General features: G+C 33.6%; 1 long non-coding RNA gene across 1 annotated transcript; it reads left to right on the top strand.

Moving 5' to 3' along the window:
* The first annotated feature begins 527 nt into the window (after positions 1-527).
* On the top strand, positions 528-2,074 carry LOC131061112 (uncharacterized). Its single transcript, XR_009110507.2, has 3 exons — positions 528-906; positions 1,021-1,086; positions 1,249-2,074. It is a non-coding gene; the product is annotated as an uncharacterized LOC131061112 (long non-coding RNA).
* The last annotated feature ends 22,337 nt before the right edge of the window (positions 2,075-24,411 follow it).

Raw genomic sequence — 24,411 nt, 5'->3', positions numbered from 1 at the left:
AATCGATGGCGCTTTTCCTTTGCGATATACTTTCCAAGATCGTATAAAGAGGCGACCGGCAAAGCCCATTGAAAACTCATGGATGAATGAATCTTTTTCAATGACAAGAGAATTGGGTGCAATCGATTTATATGCAATGTCCAGTGTTCGGTAAGCAATGGCTACCGCTCTAGTCAATCTTGCATTCTTCGACTGAGTAATTTATGTTATGGGAGGGAAAACTATTTATAGAAACATGGCGAACCATCTAGTTATGTCTGTGTTTGGCCGTATTCTACCATTTTATATTGAATTTTTTTTTGTTAATGACTGACTAATGGCAAAAAGGATGAAATGTGTACACACCAGGCTTGAACATCTCAACGCAGCGCCCGTGTGCCCCGGAGTGTACGTACAGATGCCTCTAAATAATACAAGAGTTTAAACACCTGTTTGTTATTTGATTTCTTTTGATTTCAGAGTTTGTATAGGCGATACGGTTCTTCTTTGATTCACACCGAAATAACAGATTGATTGATCACTACAAGCCATCTGTTTATGTTTCGTGTCTTTTGGCTATGAAAACTAGGATTGCAACCTAGATTAATATGTACCTCATGGTCGGGCATATAGGACTCTGAAGACGAGTTTGCCGATTCATGTAGATCTCTTTCTCCCAGAAGCAATACTTCATCTAAAAGACACAGAGCTACCCACTCTTATGACTTAACAAGGTTTTATCTCTCAACTCTTATGACCTTTTTAGAGTTATTATGACTATAAGAGATTTTGTTGTGAATGTTTATTCAATGGTTTGGAAGAGAAAGAGATCTTAGTTTGAGGCTTTTGCTGGAAACCAGAGGCGAAGGAGCAGAATCAATGAGAAAATGAAAGATCTTCAACTTCTCGATTTCTAATTCGAAGAAGGTTAGCTTATTTCCATGGCTTTCATTACCATAATAGAGTTTAGAAGTTTAATCACAGAAGCAGAATCTTTGAAGTAATATTTTAGCTACTATTTATTTCAATTATTTTTGACAGACGGACAAAGCTTCCATTCTTGACGAAACAATTGAGTACGTCAAACAGCTTCAACTTCTAATACAAGTAAGTTGGTGCACTATAGTCATTAAGTTTCCACGGTTCATGTTAAAAGAATTCATACAGTCAAATTCAGAAACTTTTGAATTCAAGTTGCTCTATGTTTTCCGAGTTTTGCAAGCATTAAGTAATCTTTCCAACTTACATATTGACTTAAATTTGTTGTAGATGCTTTGTTCTCCGAATAAGATGAGCCCATCATATATCTGCGTACCAATGGGAAACCCATGCTTTCAGGTGCCCCAGATGTGCATGAACATGGGATCCCAATGGAATAATTGGTGCATGACCGTGCACCAGGGAGTTCAAGCAGAACCAGGACTATGGTCTAATGAAGGAAACAAAGTGTGTTTTCATACAGTAGGTCTGCCAATGTGTTGTAGATGCTTTCTGCTCCAAATATGATGAACCCATCACATATCTGCGTACCAATGGGAATCCCATGCTTTCAGGTGCCCCAGATGTGCATGAACACGAAGATGGGATCCCAATGGAGTAATGGGTGCATGACCGTGCACCAGGGAGTTCAAGCACAACCAGGACTATGGTTTAATGAAGGAAACAAAGAGTGTTTTCATAGAGTAGGTCTGCCAATGTTTACCAAGGTTTCACAACGCATTAATGTATGACATGCAGGTAGCGTTAATACTTCACCGCTCCAGTCTCTTGAAGCAACTCATATTCGCTAGCCCTAGCCTGTGTGCTTTCAGAAACTTTATCATATTCGATTGTAGTAGCAATAAGCTCTTCCAAGCAGCTCTTGAAGATCAAAATAGGAGCAACAGAAATGTAAATATTTCAATGATTTGTTCATGATGTTGGACAGAGGGAGGAGAAACAACTAATAACAATCATAGTTTATATTGCTCAGGATAACATTACATCTAACAGACTTTTGACAGAGGTTCAGCTCTTCATACAAGCACTTTGACTGAGCTTCTCCTCATACTCATGAACTCACTACAATCTTACATCAATCTTACACTAGACTTCTTACAGCTCTACAGAGCTGGACTCTTGGAAGAGTAATTAGAATCTTGCATTCCATTCAATTTATAATGTAATTTATAATCAGAGTGAAATGATTAACATTAATGTCTTGGTCTACATGGTAATTGAGAAGATAAGGAACTGATAAATATTGGAAACGTCCAGAATGTTGACAATGAGAGACATCTAGATTTTAGTGTGAGATACTTCTGTCATAAATGTTAGGCTTGACAAAATTCTTTTGTCTGTAGTAGAAATTAATACTTACCAACACATAATCAACTTTACATGGAAAACAATATTGTATCACAGGTTTAACTTATAAACAAGTGTCACATACAAGTGTCACATAGTGATTCAGTCTCAAATGAAAATAAATGTACATGCAAAGAGGAACATATGAAGATTTGAATTCAAGACATCTTCACAAATTACATAAGAAAGCAAAAAAGTAGTTATAATTTTAATTTTTTTAACTAGCAATTTTCCAATGCTATCAAAATCAATCCAATCAAAATCAATTCAGACGACTTAAATCAAACACTAAGCTTTGATTTTTAGACTTAAAAGTGAATAAACATTGAGAGTCAGAATAAACACTCTAAAGTTGACTAATATTCTTTTGACTTAATATGTTACTTAATGTGACTTAATATGTTACTTAATGTGTGTGATTTAAGGCTGGCTGAAACAATCAACAGATATGTCAATGCTCAAGCCAGGTGTAAATTTATGAAGATATGTCATGATTACCATTTCCCATAAACACTAAAACAACCACATTTGTTCAATATATCACATATTATTAAAGTGTGATAGATCAAAAATATTCTTTCAACATGTCACATATTACTAAATCTCATGAAGAATGCATTAAGATTGTTATAATAAAAAAATATATTAAATTTGGTATTTGTAAATTCATAATATCAAATCCCAATAGTACATGACAGGTTGGCCTTTTGACATGTGAATTTGATTTGTTTTTTTAAATCTTACAATATTATACTAATAAATTTGATTAAAAAAAAATTGACATCAAGAATCTCTATATTTAATTTAATGACTTTTACCCTTGGTTTTATAATTTTTATATGATTTCAACTTCTTTGTGTTTATTTAATATATGAGGATGTCTTTACCTTTTTATGATCAATAAAAAGTGTGAAGTAGAAATTCCCCTTTTATGGTCCACATAATTGGCTCAACTTTTCTCTCATGGATTATTTTCTTTTAGTACCTAGGAGATGGGTTCTCCTCCCTCCTCTCCTTTCTCCAATGGTAGAAATGAGTTTTATTCTACTATCTATTAACAAAAGAAGAAAGGTATTTAATAAAAATAGTATCTTATTCTCATGCTTCGATTAAGGATGCACATCTATCTAGGTGAGAATATGAAATTGTTTAGATATATCAATGTTTGGTTGATGGTTGCCAACATCATTATAAGTGGGCTTTGGTCCTCATTATACTTTTGTTTCTTCCTTTTTGTTGGTTTTTTTCAACTTAGTTGAAATTTTGTTTGGAGGTCTATTGAGTTCAATCAATAGATTTGTATTAGAGTTAGGACCCCTTAAAAATATTACATAATTAAATGAAAACATATTCTTTGTTCATATTTGCTAGCAATTTTTTAACTAGGTACCTATTCATGTATATATGAGCTTTATATAATAAAATGTTCTTATGCTAATATTATTTATAAAATTATATCTTTGCATAGTTTTTGTAATAAAATCATCATTTTAATGCAACAAAATATAATTTGAAAAGTTTGATAGTTGTTAAATTAAGAAAACATTTATAATTTAATGACCAACCTCAAGATCATTGATTGAAGCTAGTTCCAATATTTTAAATAAGAGCAACCTACAATACACATTGCCACTAAAATTATGCATGGACTGAGTCAAAGATAGGTGATCATTAGAAATTTCCTTAAATAATATATTGTTTACTTTTGTGCATGTGAGTTTTATTTTGCATACTAATATTAATTTAGTTTCTTTATAAGTAAATAATGTTGTTGTATGTTTTTTTAAATGCTATTAAATACAGTGATACTTTCACAATTGATCTTTCTACTAATCCTTTTGTTGCTAATTCTTATAACCCTAAATTTGAAAGAACATTCACATGCATCCATCAAAGATTTCAACTCTATAGATTTAATTTTTATAAATATATCACTTTTAAATCTAATTTTTATAAATATATCACTTTTAAATCTAATCAATTGATAAGATATCTTATTTAATTAATTAATTAAAAGAAGGTTAAACTAAGTTAATTTAATGTGTAATATTTTTAATTAATCAATGATAAACACTAATTAAATTAGAAGAAACATTACCTAATTAATTCAAAAGTTTTATTTAATTAATTAGTGAATATGTGATCCATTATTAATAATGTAGAAGTGAATTTTAACTATCTACAAATTGGTATAGTATTCTTATCATGTCGAGGATTAATAAATAACTATAAAATGATTCAAAATGTCATCTTTTGTTGTATAACTTGGTCATTGTCGTGATTACTTTGAATTCATTTATAAACATGTATTATAAAAGAAACCACTTCTTTAATAGCACAAAAACTAATTTAATAATCAACAATAATTTCAAACAAATAAATATTTTAAAAACGTACACAAAATGGTGGCTTGTAAAATATTATTGGTAAGAGATAAATTAATTATGTATAACATGAAAACTTTTTAGTCAAATTTATTAATTAAATTTCATGAATCTTGATAAAAAAATACTACATAATTTGATATGTTGTGAAAAATAATACCATCTACATCGTAGTTATTTATAATATCTAAAAAAAATTGTTGATGTGATAAAAATAATTGTAATTTGTTGGTACTATCATATTGTGATGGTTAAATCATCAAATTGTGTTTCTTGTCACCAATGTTTAAACTCCTACGTTTTATTGTTGTGTGTTCATGTTGAGGATTAGTTCACCAATCTATAACCTCACAGATTCATATTTCAAATAAAAATACATTAAAAATTAATTAAAAAACAATTTAAAAACATATTTATAGATTTAAGATTATTGAATTGATATGTTGGCATCATCTTACTTACTAGCTTCTCCTAAAACATATTGTTGATGTATTTAACTAGTAAGAACTTCCCCTTCAATTATATCAACCATTCTTTGTAGTATCCAAAATATTTCCATGTTGTGATGTTGTATGTAATAAATTGAGACCATCAGGTCATATTATGTTTTTTACACATATCTAATATTACATATGTTGAGCATTTGTACCACAATAAAAAATTGAAGTAGATAAACTCAAATCTACATGCAACATGTGTTTGTTGAAGTCTATGGACACCACTACAATACATGTCTATCTGTAATGAACCTATAACTAAGTCTAGATAAACAAATAGAGTTCTCTAGACCTCATTTATTTATGTCTACCTAACTTTATTTGTTCAATGGTGGACATAAAAGTCTACATTCCATGAGAAGTTGTGTAGTGTATTGGTTATTTAAGATCTTTGGGTTCTGAAATGCTTGTGTTGTTGATGTGATGGAGAATAGTGGGTTTTAGGTGATAGAAATATTTAATTACTATAATTATTTTTTATAATGAGGATGATGTTGTTATTGATTCTAAAGGGTTGTAGCTCAATTGGTGTGGATGAAGGTATGAGATATACAAAACAATCCACCAAGGTTCAAACTCTTGGAGGCAGGTTCAAACTTGGGTGGATTTCATAGAATGGATCTCCTTGTGTGTGGCTCCTTGAAGAGTTTGAACCTTGGTGAATTTGACAGACTGGATCTCCTTGCATGTGACTGCTTAATTGAAGGAGGCTTGTAGTTTAGATGTATGCTTACTAAAATTATTGTAATCCACTATATAAATGCAGAGATGTTGACATCTATGTATGGTGACATATTCCATAAAAAAATAAAAATGTTATTGATTATTTAATAATTAAAGTGGGTCATGTTGAAAAATGACAAACATCTATTCATATGCTTGAATTTACACTAGGTTTTAATTTCATGCATATTATAGAAAGGATAAAGATAAAGCTCTAAAAGCTCTTCAAAATATACAAATATATAGATTTTTTTTGAATAATAGTCAGTATTATCATTTATAATGATAATAATGTACACATATTCACAAAAAAAGTGGCTGGATATGAATTTAGACCCCAAAAGTCCAAATGTGACTCTCACTTAGGAGTAAAAAATAGATATAAACCTACTACTAGGCAATGAAATTTGTAGCAAAGGGTGGATGAGGAGAGTCCCAATCATCCAGCTTGTCTCATGTATCAATAGGGTCTGGAGTGTGCACTAGGGGATCCTAACCCTCGTTACCTTTATCTTTATCATTATGGACCAAAGAAATGGTTATAACCAACTAGACGCTCTATCAGAAGGCCACCTATGAGTTTAAATTGGGAGGCAACAAGGTAGAGAGTTTTCGACTAGGCTATAATGTACTCTCGTGTCCATGATCATCTCTACCGATCACAAGAGAAGTCTCGACTTAAGCAACACAATTACCACAAGAAAAGAGATTTTGACCCTGTTAGTGCTTGTGAGGAGGTGACTAGCCTTGAGAGGAAGAGTATAGGGGAATTTTAGGCATAGCACACAATGCATTACATTAGTTTTCAATCAAATCTTGAAGGTAAACCACTTATAGAGAAACTTTGTTGGCTTGCACCTAGATTTCTAATAACACATTCAAACAAATAATTGCTTTAGAAAAAAGTGAAACATACCCAATCAATAGAATATATAATTATGTTGGAGGAAATATTACCTAGATAATGAAATAATTTTATTTTATTAATTAGGGAATATGTGATGCATGATTAATAATGTAGAAGTGAGTTTTAAGTGTCTACATGTATTGTTATAGTATTCTTATCGTGGCAAGGATTAGTAAATAATTTGAAAATAATTTAAAATGTCTTGGAGTTGTCATGTCATTAATAATACTTTGAGTTAATTTATAACAATGAATCTAAAAGAAATCACACTTCTTTAATATAATAAAATAATTAAATAATCAACAATAATTTTAAACAATAAAATATTTTGAAAATTTACACAATATTGTGGCTTATAAAATATTATTTGTAAATTATAAATTAATTATGTATAAGTGTACAGTTTTTTAGTCATCTTCATGAACTCAAATTTCATGAATATTGAAAAAAAATGTATATAATTTGACATGTTAGAAAAAATAACACCATCTACTTAATAATTATTCATAATATTTAAAAAGCTCTTGATGTGATAAAAATAAATGTAATTTGCCTATACCAAGATATTGTGATGGTCAAACCATGACATTGTGGTTCTTTCCAACAAAGTTTAAACTCCTACAATGTGTTATTGTTGATTCTTCATGCATTGATTCATAGCTCCTACTAAAATATTAAAAATTAGTTTAAAAAATTATAATTGGAAAGCATGTCTCTGACTTTATAGTTTTTTAATTGATATTTTAGCATCATCTTATTTATTAGTTTCTCCTAGAACATTCATATTTATAGCAGTGACACATTTAATTTGTAAGGACTTCCCCTTCAATTACACCGATCATTCTTTCTAATATCCAAACTAATTTTTTATTAATTCTATTTATAAATGAAAAAAATAGATAGTTATGTCAAGGTGATTTACTTTTTTACAATAAATTAACAATTTTTTGTTCTATTTTTATCAAATTTTTATTATTTTATATTATGTAAATACTAATGGAAAGAAAATAGTTTTGACTATTTGAATTATGGACTTCATTGAACTGTTAGACTTTCATCACTCTATCTTTCAAATAGAGAATATGAGAGAAGTTGTTAGGCTTTCATCAGTCTCCCTTTCTCCCTTTCAAATAGAGAATATGAGAGAAGTCATAATGTCCATGGATATGATTTGCATGAGGATTATACTTTTCAGTATTGAATTTTAGCTGTCAGAATGGTCATAAATGTTGTCTCTAACTTCTTTTCCTAAAGAAGTTTGGATAGACAAAACTTGCAGATTTTTTTAATAAAGTAAATGGAGTGAAGCATGTATGAAGACATCTGTACTCAATACAAAAACAACTTAAAAGTTGAAAACCTTCATGAATTATTTGAAGATATAAAGATCGACAAAAAAATTAGCAATTGGATCAAGATCTATAATTGAAAATCTAACGAAAAAAAACCAAAATTATTCTCAAACTCATACTAAACATCATTTAAATGAATCTTTCATGCAACCATAACAGAGGTGCCTGTGCTTAGTTGGAAAGTGGTCATTTTAAAATATCGAACTGTGACAGATTAAAATATCTCCCAAAATATCTACCAAAATATCATCAGCGCAGCAGAATTCCAGAACGCTAAATATCTCGCAAAAGATCTCAGCGCATTAGAATCCGAGAAGAGATCAGCACCAGCGCAATAGTCGAGAGAATTTTCTGAACGATAGACTGTCAGTTGCCACTCTGCTGCCACGTTGTACATAAGAATCCAAACCTTGTGGTTTTTTCACGTATACAAAATTGTAGATGCTGAGCATTTGGAGTAGAATAGAATAGTAAGTAGATAGACTCAATTCTGCATGCAACACGTATTCTTTGAAGTCTGTGGACGTACGCATGCCTGTCTGTACAGAAACTACAGCTAAATTACACACTGCTCTAGATTTTCATTTATTTTTGTTTAAATGAGTTTCTTTGTTCAATGCTGGTCATAAAATTCTACTTTTAATGAGCAAAAGGTTCTCATCTAGAGTTTAAAACATATAAAAATTTATTGTTAGTAAAAATTTAATAAAAGGTGGATGAGGAGAGTTCTTATCATCTAGCTTCCATTATATATTAATAGAGTCTGGAATATCCAGAAGAAGATCCTAACCTTCATCATCTTTATATTTATATTTATCTTTATGATCCTGAAAAATGAATAAAGCTAGATAGAAGCTCCATCACAAGGCCACCTAAGAGTTTGTTGGAGGTGACAAGGCAGAGAGTTGTCAAATAGGCTACAACATACTGTAGTGTCCATGATCAACTATACTAGTCAGGGGAGAACCCTGCACTCAAGCAGCATAGTTGCCACAAGCAAAGAGACTCTGACCCCATCAATGGTCATGAGGAGGTATATATTGAGGTAAGGAGGAGAAATATTGGTCAAAGATTATTTGGACACAAAATGAGCATGGATGAATTGCCAAAAAAAATTATGTTTGCGTCATGGTTTCTATTCAATATCTAGTTAGACCTCATATATTTTGTTAGGCTTGTATGACTCAAAACTAACTTGAAGGCTATTCCTGATTGCAAATCTTGTATAATTGTTTATGACTTTGATTATGTGGAGTATGTAGTTGTGCCAATCCTTGGGTGCATTTTGGAGTATTTTTAGTTTCATGTTCTTTTCTACATGCCATATCATTTGGCATGTTTTTACTAGATTATGTACCAATCACAATGCTAGTCATGGAGGGGTTCTCACCTTTCTCTTAAAAGTGGCTTTTACATGTTGTTGACCACAATTTTGACCCCACTAATAGTTTGATCTACATCCTCTTAAATGTTGATATACATTCTTTTGGAATTAAAAATGTTTATGCTTCTAATGATTCTATTGAGAGATATCTTATTTGGCAATGACTTGTTGATTCAATACTAGCTAGCACTTGAGTTTTATGTAGAGAATTTAATAAGGTTGAGATGACATACGGCAAAGATGGGGCATTCCCTTTTCACTAGATTTTTGGTGATAGAGAGTTGTGGTATTAGACACATAATAAATTCAACCTTTTGTTACCCCAACTTGGGCAACCATCACAACCAACCTTTTTGGCATATGTGGTTTATTTTTTGAGCTAGATTTAAATAGAGTCTTTAAATTCCTTTATCAAGCTATTCATTTTGTATAATATTTTTTCCAAACTTGTTATTTTTCTCTATTGATTGAGCCTTTGTCAAGCATCACATTTTCATACCACTTTCTCATCAACTTCAAGATGGAATGGTAAGTGGAGCCATCTTAGACATGTAAGACCCAATCTTTTTTAAAAAAATCTTTTTTGCTAATCATCAACCTTTGTCAGCACACATTAGAAGATCTAGAATTTTGAAATCTATCACACTCAACTAATTGCATGGACCTCTTGGTAGAATAGATTCATTTGACATATGTCTCACTTTTTTCACATCTATAGATTCCAAATATGTATTTTTTGGAGGTGAGTATATGAAGCCGCTACTTCATATATTTGTAAGGTCATAAAGGTTCTTGAGGCCATTCCATTTCTCCTACCTTGTGAGGGTTGTGAAATTGTTACAATAGAAGAAAAGTATAAATATCACTATTAGAGATGCTCAGATTATGGGTAGACGTCATTGGCTTAAAGTGAGTGATAGGGATTCCAAGGAGTTCTTTCAAGCCCTTGAATATTGTCATACTTTTGATGGAATTAAGAAGATCAAAGATGGCTATTAAAATGTTCTTAAATGATTCTCAAATATCCACAAAGCTTTTGTAAACCAATGATTTTTTAGTGGCTTATATTTTCCAATTGACTAATAATTAAAATTTGGGAATCAAAACTTGGCTAATAGTTCAAGATTTAAGACAACTTAAATTGCCACATTTTTAGAACATTTTATTTTACTTCTAGATAAATTGTGAAAGGATTTATTTTATTACAAATTTTAATTCAATGATTTGCCACAGTATTCGATACATGATTAGATTAAATTTGTCTAAATTTTATAAGTTATTGTAGAAATCTAAATTAATTCACTAATAATATTTCATAATTATTAGTTAATTAAGGACCATATCACCAATATTTAGTTGCCACCGTTGATTAAAAATATAATCTAATGATCTTCATTATATTCCATAAGGTAAAATGTACCTTTAATTTTTTATACTCATTGGGGCTAAATTTTTTTTTGGATTGTTGTTCACAAGGGGAATAAATGGTCTTAAATAAATTTTGAGCCTCATGAGAATAAAAAACATAGGTACATTTATGTCATAGAATACAATGAGGGTTGTAAGAGTATATTTTAAATTAATTGTAGCAACTAAATATTATATAGTTTACTCATTAAACCCATCAACAATTTCCACCTTCATGCTTCTACTTTTTTAGAGGAATTTTATGTTTTTTAAAGGGATGGATTTTTAATGCATTTTCCTATTATTTTTCAAGATTCGCCAATACTATAAAGTTTGTGTGATTTTAAAAAATTGCCAATAGAACTAATATTTTTTTCGAAAAATGGAGAGATTCGCCAACAAAAATTAATATATTTTTCCAAATTTTGAAAGATTCACCAAAGTTATCCCTATTATAAGCATTATGATAATTTTTTAACTATCAAGAAAAATTATCTTGAATGAGATTATTCCCTTCAAAAATGCCTTTAGGCTGTGTTACTTGTTGGATTTCTTCCTCACATCAAGCCTTTTGTGATCAATTGCTCTCCATTTTTCTCTCAAGGAGGATGTTAACTATGGCCAATGATGATGATCATGGATGTAATGGTCTTTCCTTTAATTTTACAAGGATCTTTGGGACTACATTGGGGAAGACTAATGTAAAGTTTATATAGAAGCTTTACATTCCAAATATTTAGAAAAATATATTAATAAAGGAAAAATAAAATTAATACCTAAGGATAGTGATCTTGAAGACATCTACAATTGTGGGATTGTTACTTTTCTTAATATTTCCCATAAAATCATCACCAAAGATTTGTCTTTGAAGATACATTACATCCTCTTTTAGATAAATCATCGTGAGAAAAGTTGCTTCATAAAATCTAGATATATTTTGGATAATTTCAATGTTGTTCAGGAAGTTATGGAATGGGCTCAATGCTCCAAATAGAAGGCTCTTTTTGTAATGATTAATTTTGTTAAATCTAACATTATGTAATGTTCCCTAACCACACTAGCGAGGGAGGCAAACATACAGTGGGGTTGGAGTAGGGTCGTACAGTGGTTTGGCCGTATGGTAGGGTCAAGGAAGTTGTACGGTGGTGCAACAGGCCACATGATAGTGCAGGGGCAGGCCATATGGTGGTGTAGGGATGGATGTACAGTGGTGCAAGATAGGCTATACGGTGGTGTAGGGATGCATGTACGGTGGTGCAAAACAGGCCATACGATTGTGTAGGGCTGGCTATACAGTGGTGCAGAGCTGATGCACAATGGTGTAGGGTTGGCCATATGGCGGTGTAGAGCAGGCCATGCGGTGGTGCTGAAGGTGTACAGTGAAGGTTGTATGGTGGTGCGGATTGGGTAAAGATGTTGAGGTTTGGTGAACTATAGCGGTTGTGTGGTGGGTTTCTGGAGTAACGGGTTCGGAATATTATGAGTTCCCCTTATGCATGTAAATCCTAATTAACAAATATGCAACTGGAGAAAGTAAGCAATGATATATTTTAAGATTTGCCAGATCCAGAACGAATACAAGGCAGGATAGGGTGAGAGGTTAATCCCACAAAAACTGCAAGTACCAAATAGGGAGGGTCTTTCATCTCTGAAATGGCAATAACCAAAACTCCAAGAGGAATTCGCACAGGAGAAAATAAATATCAAAACTCGCATACCCCCAACAATGACTAACATGGCCAAATATATGGGCTTCGGGAAACTTCCCGAAGGGTTACAAACGGGCTGACATGACCAACCAAACTTGCCTAATCTAATTAAATAAAAAGGGCCCGAAATATTTGTTATTAAATTTGGGCCTTACAACAAGGTAATTAGATTTATTATTTAATTACATCGGGGATATCACAGTCCCCTCGGGCCAAAAATTGCTTGCCCTCAAGCAATTGTAGACTTCGATGCTCCAGAATTTGTTCGCCTTCCCAGGTGGCATCCTCAATGGGTAGATTCTTCCAGCTTATAAGGAACTCTTTGACTATGCATGTTCTCAACCTCTTTTCTCTGACATCAACGACCTCTGCCGGTTCCAAAATTAGTTTCCCTTCTTCGTCGATGGGTGGCAGATCCCTGGACACTATGATGCATTGCCTGACAGCCTTCTTTAGACATGACACATTAAAAACATTGTGAATTTGACTTCCCTCAGGAAGCTCCAATTCATAGGCAACTTCACCCACTCTCTGAACCACCCTGTAGGGTCCATAGAAATGCGGCTTCAGCTTCTCCTTACCACTTGTCTTGAAGGAGGATTATCTGTGTGGCTGAAGTCAGAGGTAAACCAGATCACCAAATTCAAAATTTTTCTCAATCCAGTGTCAGTCAGCATACATCTTTTGTTGGTTTTGTGCCCTCTTTAGGTTTTCTTTGAGAGCTCTCAGGATGTCTAAACTCTCCTGAAGCCAACCTTTGGCCATTAGTGCATGACTATCTCCCAATGCCAAGTCAATAAATGAAGAAGGTTCATAACCGTACAATGCTTTGAAAGGTGGCATGCCTATCAACATGTGATATGTGGTGTTGTAATAATGTTCACCCAAATGTAACCAGTAAACCCAAGCCCTCTGTTGTGCTGAGACGTAGTTCCTGAGATAACCCTCCAGCCATTTGTTCACAATCTCAGTCTGTCCATCTGTCTACAGATGGTAGCTTGTGCTGGGTGGCAACTTGGTTCCAGCCAACCAAAATAACTCCATCCAGAAGGTACTCTAGAAACGGCTATCCCTGTCACTGACTATGTTTCGCGATAAACCATGTAGGTGGAACACCTCATGAAAGAACAACTCGGCTACTTGAACTGATTGATATCTTGTGGGGATGTCAAAAAAATGTGCATACTTGGTCAATCGATCAATTATGACAAAAATGCAATCCTTTCCTTGCACTCTGGGGAGTCTGTAATGAAATCCATCAAGATGCTATCCCATTTCTGGTCGAGAATTGGCAGTGGTTGCAACAGTTCGGCCGGCAGGTTATGCTCAGATTTGTTCTACTGATAGGTGGAGCATTCCCGTACATACTGCTGAACATCATCCTTAAGCCCCTTCCAAGAAAACCTTTCACATATCTGTCTATAGGTTTTCAAGTATCTCGAGTGTCCAGCCAAGGGGGAGTCATGCAATTCCTTCAAAAAAATTTCCTTCATCTTGGATTCGGGTACCAGATAAATTTTGTCCTTGTAATAAATGATGTCATCAACTACCTTGTATAGGTCATCCTATACTCGACCATCCTTCAGTTCGTAGGCAAAAGTGTTCTTAGAGTATTCAACCAATAGGTATTCCTTCTAGTCTGCCGAAATCTGAGATAAAGAACATATGGTGGGCCTTCTTGATAGGGCATCAATGACCACATTATTCTTTCCCTTCACATATTCAATGTCGAAATCAAATGCTTAGACTTTGCTCACCCATTTCTGTTGTCGTTCATTCAGATCCCTCTGCTCCAAGAAGTATCGCAAGTTGTTGTGATTTGTTCGCACAACAAACTTTTCTCTGACGAGGTACTGCGAAAACTTCATCAGTATGTGTATGATGGTGAGCATCTCCTTGTCGTAGATGGAATATAACCGCTCAACTCCCGAAATCTTTCGGCTCTCGAACGCAATGGGGTGATGGTCTTGCATCAACATCGCTCCAATGCCCTCACCTAAGGCATCACACTCCAGGATGAAAGGACAAGTGAAGTCTGGTAGTGCCAAAACCGGACACGTGCTCATCACTTCGTTTAGTTTGTAGAAGGTATGTTGTGCCTGCGCATTCCAATGGAAAGATCCTTTCTTTATCAGATCTGTCAGTAGTGCCCCAAGTTGTGAAAATCCTTTTACAAGCCTTCTATAATAACTGCACAAACCAAAAAATCCATTCAACTCCGACAGAGTCTTTGGTGGAGGCCAATCCAAAATGGCCTAAATCTTTTCCTGATGAACTTGTACCCCCTAGGCGCTGATGACGTGACCCAAGTATAGGACCTCGGTCATTCCAAATTCACATTTGGATCTTTTGGCATACAGTGATTGTGATTCCATAATCCCCAATACTTCATCTAAATGCCCCATATGTTCCTTCCAGGTCTTGCTGTAGATGAGTATGTCATCGAAGAATACCAATAGGAACTTACGTAGTTGCTTGTTGAAGATGTGGTTCATGCAAGACTAAAAAGTGGCCAGAGCATTGGTTAATCCAAACAGCATGACCAAGAACTCATAGTGTCCGTAATGGCAATGAAAGGCCATCTTTTCCACATCTTGCTCCCTCAAATGGATTTGATGGTAGTTGGAACAGAGATCAATCTTGGAGAAATAGATTGTGCCATGTAGTTCATCCAATAGCTCATCGATCCTGGGAATGGGGTACCTATTCTTGATAGTCTTCTTGTTTAGTGCACGATAATTGACACACATTCTAAGAGTCCCATCCTTCTTCTTCACCAGTACCACCGAGGATGCAAAGGGGCTAGAACTTGGCTGGATCCATCCCTTATCAAGGAGTTCCTAGATCATTTTCTCTATCTCATCTTTGAACTTCTTCGGGTGGCGATAGGGTATGGTGATAATGGGTTTTTCCCCCTCCTCCAACTCAATGGTGTGCTCACACCCTCTGTGTGGGGGTATACCAGGTGGAATATCAGTGAAGACCAAGCTATGCCCATCCAGAACTAACTAAAGTTCCCCATCCTAATAGTGAGTCGGTTGCCCTTTCACAAGTTTTGCTAAGATCAAGCAATGTGTTGCCCAGACTACTTCATCATGTCTGAAGATGGCTTCCATCCTTTTGGTAGAAATCTCCCTTGGGCCGCCATTCAACATTCCCCTAAGAACTACATTCCTGCCATCAACCTCAAATGAGAACTCCATCCATTTGAAGCTCTGTGTACTAGTCGAGGGTCTCCATCCATTGAATGCCCAATATGACATCCATGTCATCTAGATCCACAACAAAGAAATCATCGGTCACCATGTAATTTCCCATGGTGATACTCAGTTGCGGAACCCGGTGAGTGCATGATACAAGATTGCCTCCTACCACCTTGACATCGAACCCTTCATGTTCCTTCATACACAAGCCCCTACGATTGACTAGTGACGAGTTTATGAAGTTGAGCGAGGCTCCACTGTCGAGCATAACAAGAACTCGTTGCCCTTGGAGTGTACCATGTACTCTAAATACACTGCACCTTGGGGTCCCTACTAGTGTGACGATGACACCCGCCCTTCATACCAATGTGGAGATTCTCTCCACCAGGATCGTTTCTTTGGCCAATTCTTCGCTTGGGGGTTTGCTTTCTTCATGCTCCTCTTCTCCATCAGGCATTACTTCAATATAGTGAATCTTTCCTTTGCCCAAACATCGATGGCCTGGTTCCCATGGTCATTTGCAGGTGAAACATAGCTTCTTCCTTCTGAATTCCTGTCTTGTGGCTTCATCGAGCGATGACCCCTTGGGATAGGGTTTATTATCCTTCTCCCTCGGAATGAAAGGTGGTTTGGTAGATGCAAAACTTCTAGAAAAGGAAGATGTTGCCATGTTGTGGACCATTTTTATTGATTCTGTGAGTGTGCCGGGGTTGAACCCTTTTACCCAACCTTTCAGTGGTTCCATCAATTCATCTATGAACAAGACCACCAATCTCCACCCTGAGATGTCAGTCACCAACACAGATAGTCTCTAGAATTCTATGATGTAACTGTCCACAGATCCCGACTATTTTAGTTGCGCCAACTCCTTGAAATTGAGTTCTGGGTCCTTCCCATCAAATTGATCTATGAGCTTCTTTGTGAATTCAACATAGGAAGTTATCTGGTCATGGCCAAGAGTGACCGTTCCATGATGCCACCATTCATGCGCAACCCCTTCTAGGTGGAGTGCTGCAAACTTGATAGCTTCATCTTCAGGCATCGGGTTGAGTTGGAAGTAAGTATCTGCCTTTTGAACCCAGGCACGTGTCGAGGTCGCTCCAGCCCCATCAAAGGATGACAGGTTGATCTTGCCAACCTTCTGTTTGATGTCATTGTTATAGTGTCCATAATGGCCCCAACTTCTACCACTCGAGTATTTCATCCGAAGCTCCACATAATCCTTGAAGGATATGTCCCCTTCAAGATTTGCATCCCTCCAATCTTGACTCAATTGTGCTTGCATCTCCTGAAAGGTGGGTTTTGGCTCCCCCCGTGGTGCTTTGATACCACTGTAATGTTCCCTGACCACACCAGTGAGGGAGGCAAACGTACAGTGGGGTTGGAGCAGGGTTGTACGATGGTTTGGCTGTACGGTAGGGTCAAGGAAGTTGTACAGTGGCGCAATAGGCCACATGGTAGTGCAGGGGCAGGCCGTACGGTAGCACCAAGAAGGTCTTACGATGGTGTAGGGTTGGTCGTACGGTGGTGCAGGACATGTCGTACGGTGGTGTAGGGCTGCTCATGTGATGGTGCAGAGCAGGCGCACGATGGTGTAGGGCTGGTCGTATGGTAGTGCAGAGCAGGCCGTGTGGTGGTGCTGAAGGTGTATGGTGAAGGTCGTATGGTGGTGCGGATTGTGTAAAGATGTCAAGTTTTGGTGAACTGCAGTGGTTGTGTGGTGGGTTTCTGGAGTAACAGGGTCGGAATATTATGAGTTCCCCTTATGCATGTAAATCCAAATTAACAAATACGCAACTGGAGAAAGTAAGCAATGATATATTTCAAGATTTGCTAGATCCAGAACGAATACAAGGCAGGATAGGGTGAGAGGTGAATCCCATCGAAACTGCAAATACCAAATAGGGAGGGTCTTTCACCTCCGAAATGGCAGTAACCAGAACTCCAATAGGAATTCGTACAAGAGAAAATAAATATCAAAACTCGCATACCCCCAACAATGACTAACATGACCAAATATATGGGCTCCGAGAAACTTCCCCAAGGGTTACAAACAGGCTGACATGACCAACCAAACTTTCCTAATCTAATTAAATAAAAAGGGCCCGAAATATTTGTTATTAAATTTGGGCCTTACAACAAGGTAATTAGATTTATCATTTAATTACATTGGGGATATCACACATTATGATAATATTGAATGGTCCTTTATTATATCTATCCCTTGGGTTTTAGAGCTTGGTCTTTGCTTCATTCAGTTTGTCAACATGATTTTTAGTGCCTCTACTTGCATAACCATTAATGACCACTAGTCCAATACTTTTGGATTCTTCCTCTTTATTCAGTATGGTTGTTCTCTATCCCCCACACTTTATTCATGTACTACTAAAGGGTTTGGTTCCCTCTTAGCTTATTCAAACTCTCAAGGTTAGATAGAGGAATTGCCTTTCCTATTTCATTGGATAAATTAGTTTATGACCATTTTGTATATGACTCATTTTTTTTTCTCTCATTAATGAAGAGAAAAAATTTAAGAATGGCCTCAAATTCTTGGACATCTGCTTTTAGGATTCCAACTCAACCATTTAATGGTATAAGAATCAATTTTACAAATAATCCATTCTTCCTCCACCTCCATAGCTTCATACCTTAGATTTGAAATATATTGTTTATGGATATTTTTTTTTATATTTATGTGAATTGATTTTAAATTATAGGCTTCTTAGGTTTCTTTATGGAAAGTGATTCTTTCTAGAATTGAGAATAAACTTTCCATTTGGATTACAAAACCCCTTTATTTGGTATGGAAATTTCAAATTTTATCCAAAATTTCTGACAACCACTCATGTGTACAACTCTTCATGTGTTAGGATCCTTTTCAATAATCAAACATGAAACTAGAGAGAATTCTTAAAGATATATTATTCTCTCTAATGTCCTTTATTTAATAAGTTACAATGGTCTTCTTTGTTGTCGTCTCAACAAACTAGAGATCACTATTTCCCTTGAAGAAAGCACATTTAGGTGCTTGCAGTGGGAATTTCGATGGTAAATCTTTAGTCCAAAACTTACTTCAAATGGGATACTATTGGAAAACTATGCCAAAGGATTCCTTTGCCTTTGTCAAAAATTGTCACCAGTGTCAACAACATAATAATTTGATTCACTCCTACCCATGGTCTTAAATCTCAAGTGGCTTCTTGGCCTTTCTCATGGTGGGGTTTGGATCTCATTGGTAAAATCTCCTCTCCTTCTTCACAAGGACATGCTTTCATGACTACGACTACAAGTTACTTTATAAAGTGGGTTGAAGCCATACTCCTTTGATCCATGAGTGCTGAGGTAATTTGTTAATTCATTCAAGATAACATTATATATTGATTTGGTATACCTTCCACTTTGATTTCTGACAATGGTACTTCACTAAAAAATAAACATCACTTCTCTACCCCTTACTATCCTCAATCCAATGCACTAAGTGAAGCTTCTAATAAGGTAATTGAGCAAATCCTTCGTAAAATTGTTAATAAACACGACAAGCATTGGCACACTCAATTGTCTTATGCTTTATGTACTTGTCAAACATGTATTCTCACAGCCACATGTAGTATTCCATATAACCTAGTTTATGGTGCTATTCCATATAACCTAGTTTATGGTGCTGATACAATCATACCTCTAGAGTTAAAAATTCCTTTGATTGAGAATTTCTCTTAAGGGTATCATTGATGATGAACAACTTGAGATGCTCGATGAATAACATATCAATGTTCTCAAACATATTCAATCCTATCATATTAAATTGTAGAGAAGTTATAATTGCCAAGTTATCAACACTCTTTCTTGATGGGTGACTTGACAAAAATCAATGCATTGTAAACGCTTTAGCAAGAGAAAATAGAAAATTCAGTTTGAATTGACTTGGATCTTCTAGTGTCACGGACGTCTATGGTTCGGGTGCCTACAAGATATTAGATATTGAAGATGGACTTCTCGAGGATCCTAAATGCTATGCACTTATGTAGATATTATGCTTAATTCTTTCCTCCTCCTTCTTCTTTCTCCCTTCTTTCTATTACTGAATGCTATTGAAGATGAACTTCTCGAGGATCCTAAATGCTATGCACTTATATTGAATTCTATTTTGGTAATGACTGACTAATGGAAAAAAGGATGCGATGTGTACACACCAGGCTTGAGCATCTCAACGCAGCGCCCATGTGTGCCTCTCGTGCCCCGGCGTGTACGTACAGACGCCGCTTTGTTATTTGACTTCTTTTAATTTGCGATACGGTTCTTCTTTGGTTCACACGTAAACAACAGATTGATTGACCAGTATAAACCATCTGTTTATGTTTTGGCTACGAAAACTAGGATTGTAACGTAGATTAATACGTACCTCATGGTCATGCATGTAGGACTTTGAAGACGAGTTTGCCGATTCATGTAGACCTCTTCTCCCAGAAGCAATACTTCATCCAAAAGACACAGATCTACCCACGTTCAAAAGATGACTTTGAGGACTTTTTCCTCTCAACTCTTGTGAGACACTAAAAAGCAAAAAAATAGACATAATTTCAATGTTTTTAATTATGAATTTTCCAATGCCATCAGAAACAATCAACAGATATGTCATGTCAAACCTGGTGTGTACACATCTAAATAATTATAAATTTTTACAATCACATTTGTTCAATATATCACATATTATTAAAGCGTAATGGATCAAAAATATTCTTTCAACATATCACATATTATTAAATCTAAATTGTTATAATAATAAAAATATTAAAAAGACATTAAATTGGGTATAATATTAAATCCCAATAGTGCATGACAGATTGGTCTATTGACATGTAGTCTATAATATAATCAATGAATTTTATTTTGAAAAAATGACATCAAATTTTACCCTTGATTTCATATTTTTAATATGATTTCGACTTCTTTATGTTTATTTAATACATGAGATGTCCTCCCCTTTGTATGAACAAAGTGTGAAGCAGAAATTCCCATATTCCCCTTTTATGGCTCATGCAAAATATTTCATTATAAAGAAAGTGATGCAACATGGATCTGTAATTTCTATCCTTTCAAAGTGTTTATTTTATTATTAATTTTTTAATTTAAAAATTTGAGACTAGTTTTTCAGTAATTATATGAACAAGATAATGCATTACTCATTAGTTCTATATACAAAGGTTTGTAATTCTTATTCTTGTTCTAAATTTAATATGCATTCGTGAAAATGATAGCATTCAAGAAGAATCTTAGAATATAAGAATGATAAATCTTAGAGAGCTATTTAAGGAGATCTGAAGAAGAGTAATTTGAGGAATTAAAAGAATCAAGTCCTAGCAAAGATAATTTAGTTTTTTAATCTATTTGGAACTTTAATTTTTATGACTACTTTTAATTGAATTTGATAAATTTTAATAAAGAAAATTTTGTTGAGGATATTAAATTTATCTCTATTTAGATTTAGAATCCACAATTTAAAGATTTTATTTCTAAATTTTACAATTATGTTAACATATTTTGGTCCAAATCATTGGCTCAAATTTTCTCTCAAATTTTCTCTCAGGGATTGTTTCCTTTTGGTGCCAAGGAGATGGGTTGTCTTCCCCCCTCTCCTTTCTCCAATGGTGAAAATGAGTTTTATTTTACTATCCATTAACAAAAGAAGAAAGATATTTGAAAAAAAATATCTTATTCTCATCCCCCTCTCCTTTCTCCAATGGTGAAAATGAGTTTTATTTTACTATCCATTAAAAAAAGAAGAAAGATATTTAAAATATATATATATCTTATTCTCGTGCTTGGATTAAGGATGCACAACTATCTAGGTGAGAATATGAAATTGTCTAGGTACATCAATGTTTAGTTTATGGTTGCCAACATCATTATAAGTGGGATTGGGTCCTCATTATAATTTTTTTTTCTTCCTTGTTGTTGGTTTTGTTAAAATTAGCTGCAACTATGTTTGGAGGTGTATTGAGTTCATTCTATGAATTTTGAAAAGAGTTGGGACCCTTTAAAAACACTATTCAATTATATGAAAACATATTCTTTGTCCATATTTACTAGCAATTTTTTTATTACCTAACTATTCATGTATATATCAAGATTATATAATAAAACATTCTTATGCTAATATTTTTTTAAAAACTATATCTTTGCATTATTTTAATAATAGAATGATTGTTTTAATGCAACAAAATATAATTTGAAATGTTTGATAATCTTTAATTTAAAAAATTTATTATTTAGTGACCAATCTCAAGATCATTGATAGAACCTAGTTTCAAAATATTTTAAATAAGAGCAACCCGCAATACACACATTGTCACTAAACTTATGTGTGGAATGAGTCCTCAAAATAGATGGTCATTAGAAATTTCCTTAAATAATATATTGTTTAGTTTTGTGTATGCGAGTTTAATTTTACATACTAATATTAATTTAGTTTCTTTACAAATAAATAATGTTGATATATGATTTTTTAAGTGTTATTGAATATAGTGACACTTTCACAACTGATCTTTCTATTAGTCCTTTTGTGACCAATTCTTATAACCCTAAATTTGAAAGGACATTCACAAGAAGTCATCAAATATTTCAACTCTATTGTTTTTAATGTTTATAAATGTATCACTTTTAAATCTAATTAGCTGATAAGATATCTTATTTAATTAATTACTTATAAGAAAGTTAAACTAAGTTAGTTTAATATATAATATTTTTAATTAATTAGTTATAAACACTAATTAGATTAGAGGAAATATTACCTAATTAATTTAATAGTTTTATTTAATTAATTAGTAAATATGTGATACATGATTAATAATTTAGAAGTGAGTTTTAAGTGTCTACAAATTGCTATAGTATTCTTAACATGGCAAGGATTAATAAATAACTAGAAAATAATTCAAAATGTCGTCTTTTGCGTTATAACTTGGTCATCACCATTCCCTTATTTTGAATTCATTTATAAACATGGAATCCAAAAGAAACCACACTTCTTTAATATCTCAAAACATTTAATAATCAAGAATAATTTCAAACAATAAAATATTTTGAAAATGTATACAAAATGGTGGCTTAAAACATATTATTGCTATGAGTTAAATTAACTATGTATAACAACACAAATTTTTACTCAAATTCATTAACTTCAATTTCATGAATCTTGATAAAAAAAAATAATACATAATTTGACATGTGAAAGATAATACCATCTACATAAAAATTATTTATAATCTCATAAAAAAATTGTTGATTGATAAAAATAATTGTAATTTGTTGGTATTATCATATTATGATGGTTAAAGCATGGAATTGTGTTTCTTGTCACCAATGTTTAAACTCTTATGTGTTATTGTCGAGTGTCCATGTTGAAGATGAGAACTCCCATCTATGATCTCACTGGTTCATAATTCTAGTAAAAATATATTAAAAAATTATAATTTAGAAACACATCTTTCGATTTAAGATTTTTGAACTGATATGTTAACATCATCTTACTCATTAATTTATCCTAAAATATAGATTTACTATAGCATTGATGTGTTTAAGTACTAAGATCTTATCCAAAAACATAGATTTAGTATAGCATTGATGTGTTTAAGTACTAAGATCTTATCCAAAAACATAGATTTAGTATAGCATTGATGTGTTTAAGTACTAAGATCTTCCCTTTCAACCACATCAATCATTCTTTCTAATTTCCAAAATATCTTTCCATGCGGCCACGTTGTACATAAGAAATCGAGACCATCACGTAATATTATGTTTTTCTCATGTATGTAATATTCTAGATGCTTAGCATTTGTACCACAATAGAATAGTAAAGTAGATAAGACTCAAATCTGCATGCAACATGTCTTGGTTGAATTCTGTGGATGCCGCTACAATACAGCTAAGTCCAGATAAACGGACACGGTGCACTAGACTTCATTTATTTCTGTCTACATGACTTTCTTTGTTCAATGGTGACCATAAATATGATTTGCATGAGTATTATACTTTTTCAGTATTGAACTTTAATTGAATCTTAGTTGTCAAAGTGGTCATAATTGTCATATTTAACTTCTTTTTCTAAGAAGATATGGGTAGACAGAACTTTGCATATTTTTTTAGTAAAGTAGATGGACTGACACTTTATCATATCATAGTGTGTATAATTTATGAAAATATCTATATCTAATACAAGAACAATTTAACATTGAAAGTCTTAACTTCTTGATCAAGATTCATAATTGAAAATCTATCATTAAAAAATTAAAAAATAACTTTAAAAATATATATTCTCAAACTCATAAAATAAACATCACTAAAATCTTTCTTTCATTCAACCATAAACAGAGGTGCCTGTGCTTAGTTGCAAAGTGGTCAGTTTAAAATATCGTAATTGTGACAGATTGAATTGTCTCCCAAAATATGGTAACCGAAACAGGTTAAAATATCTACGAAAGCATCGTCAGTACAGCAGAATCCCAGAACTCAGCACCAGCACAATAG

This window comes from Cryptomeria japonica, chromosome 4 (assembly GCF_030272615.1).
Source record: "Cryptomeria japonica chromosome 4, Sugi_1.0, whole genome shotgun sequence".
NCBI classification, from domain to species: Eukaryota; Viridiplantae; Streptophyta; class Pinopsida; order Cupressales; family Cupressaceae; genus Cryptomeria; species Cryptomeria japonica.
This window is presented reverse-complemented; position numbering and strand designations above follow the sequence as displayed.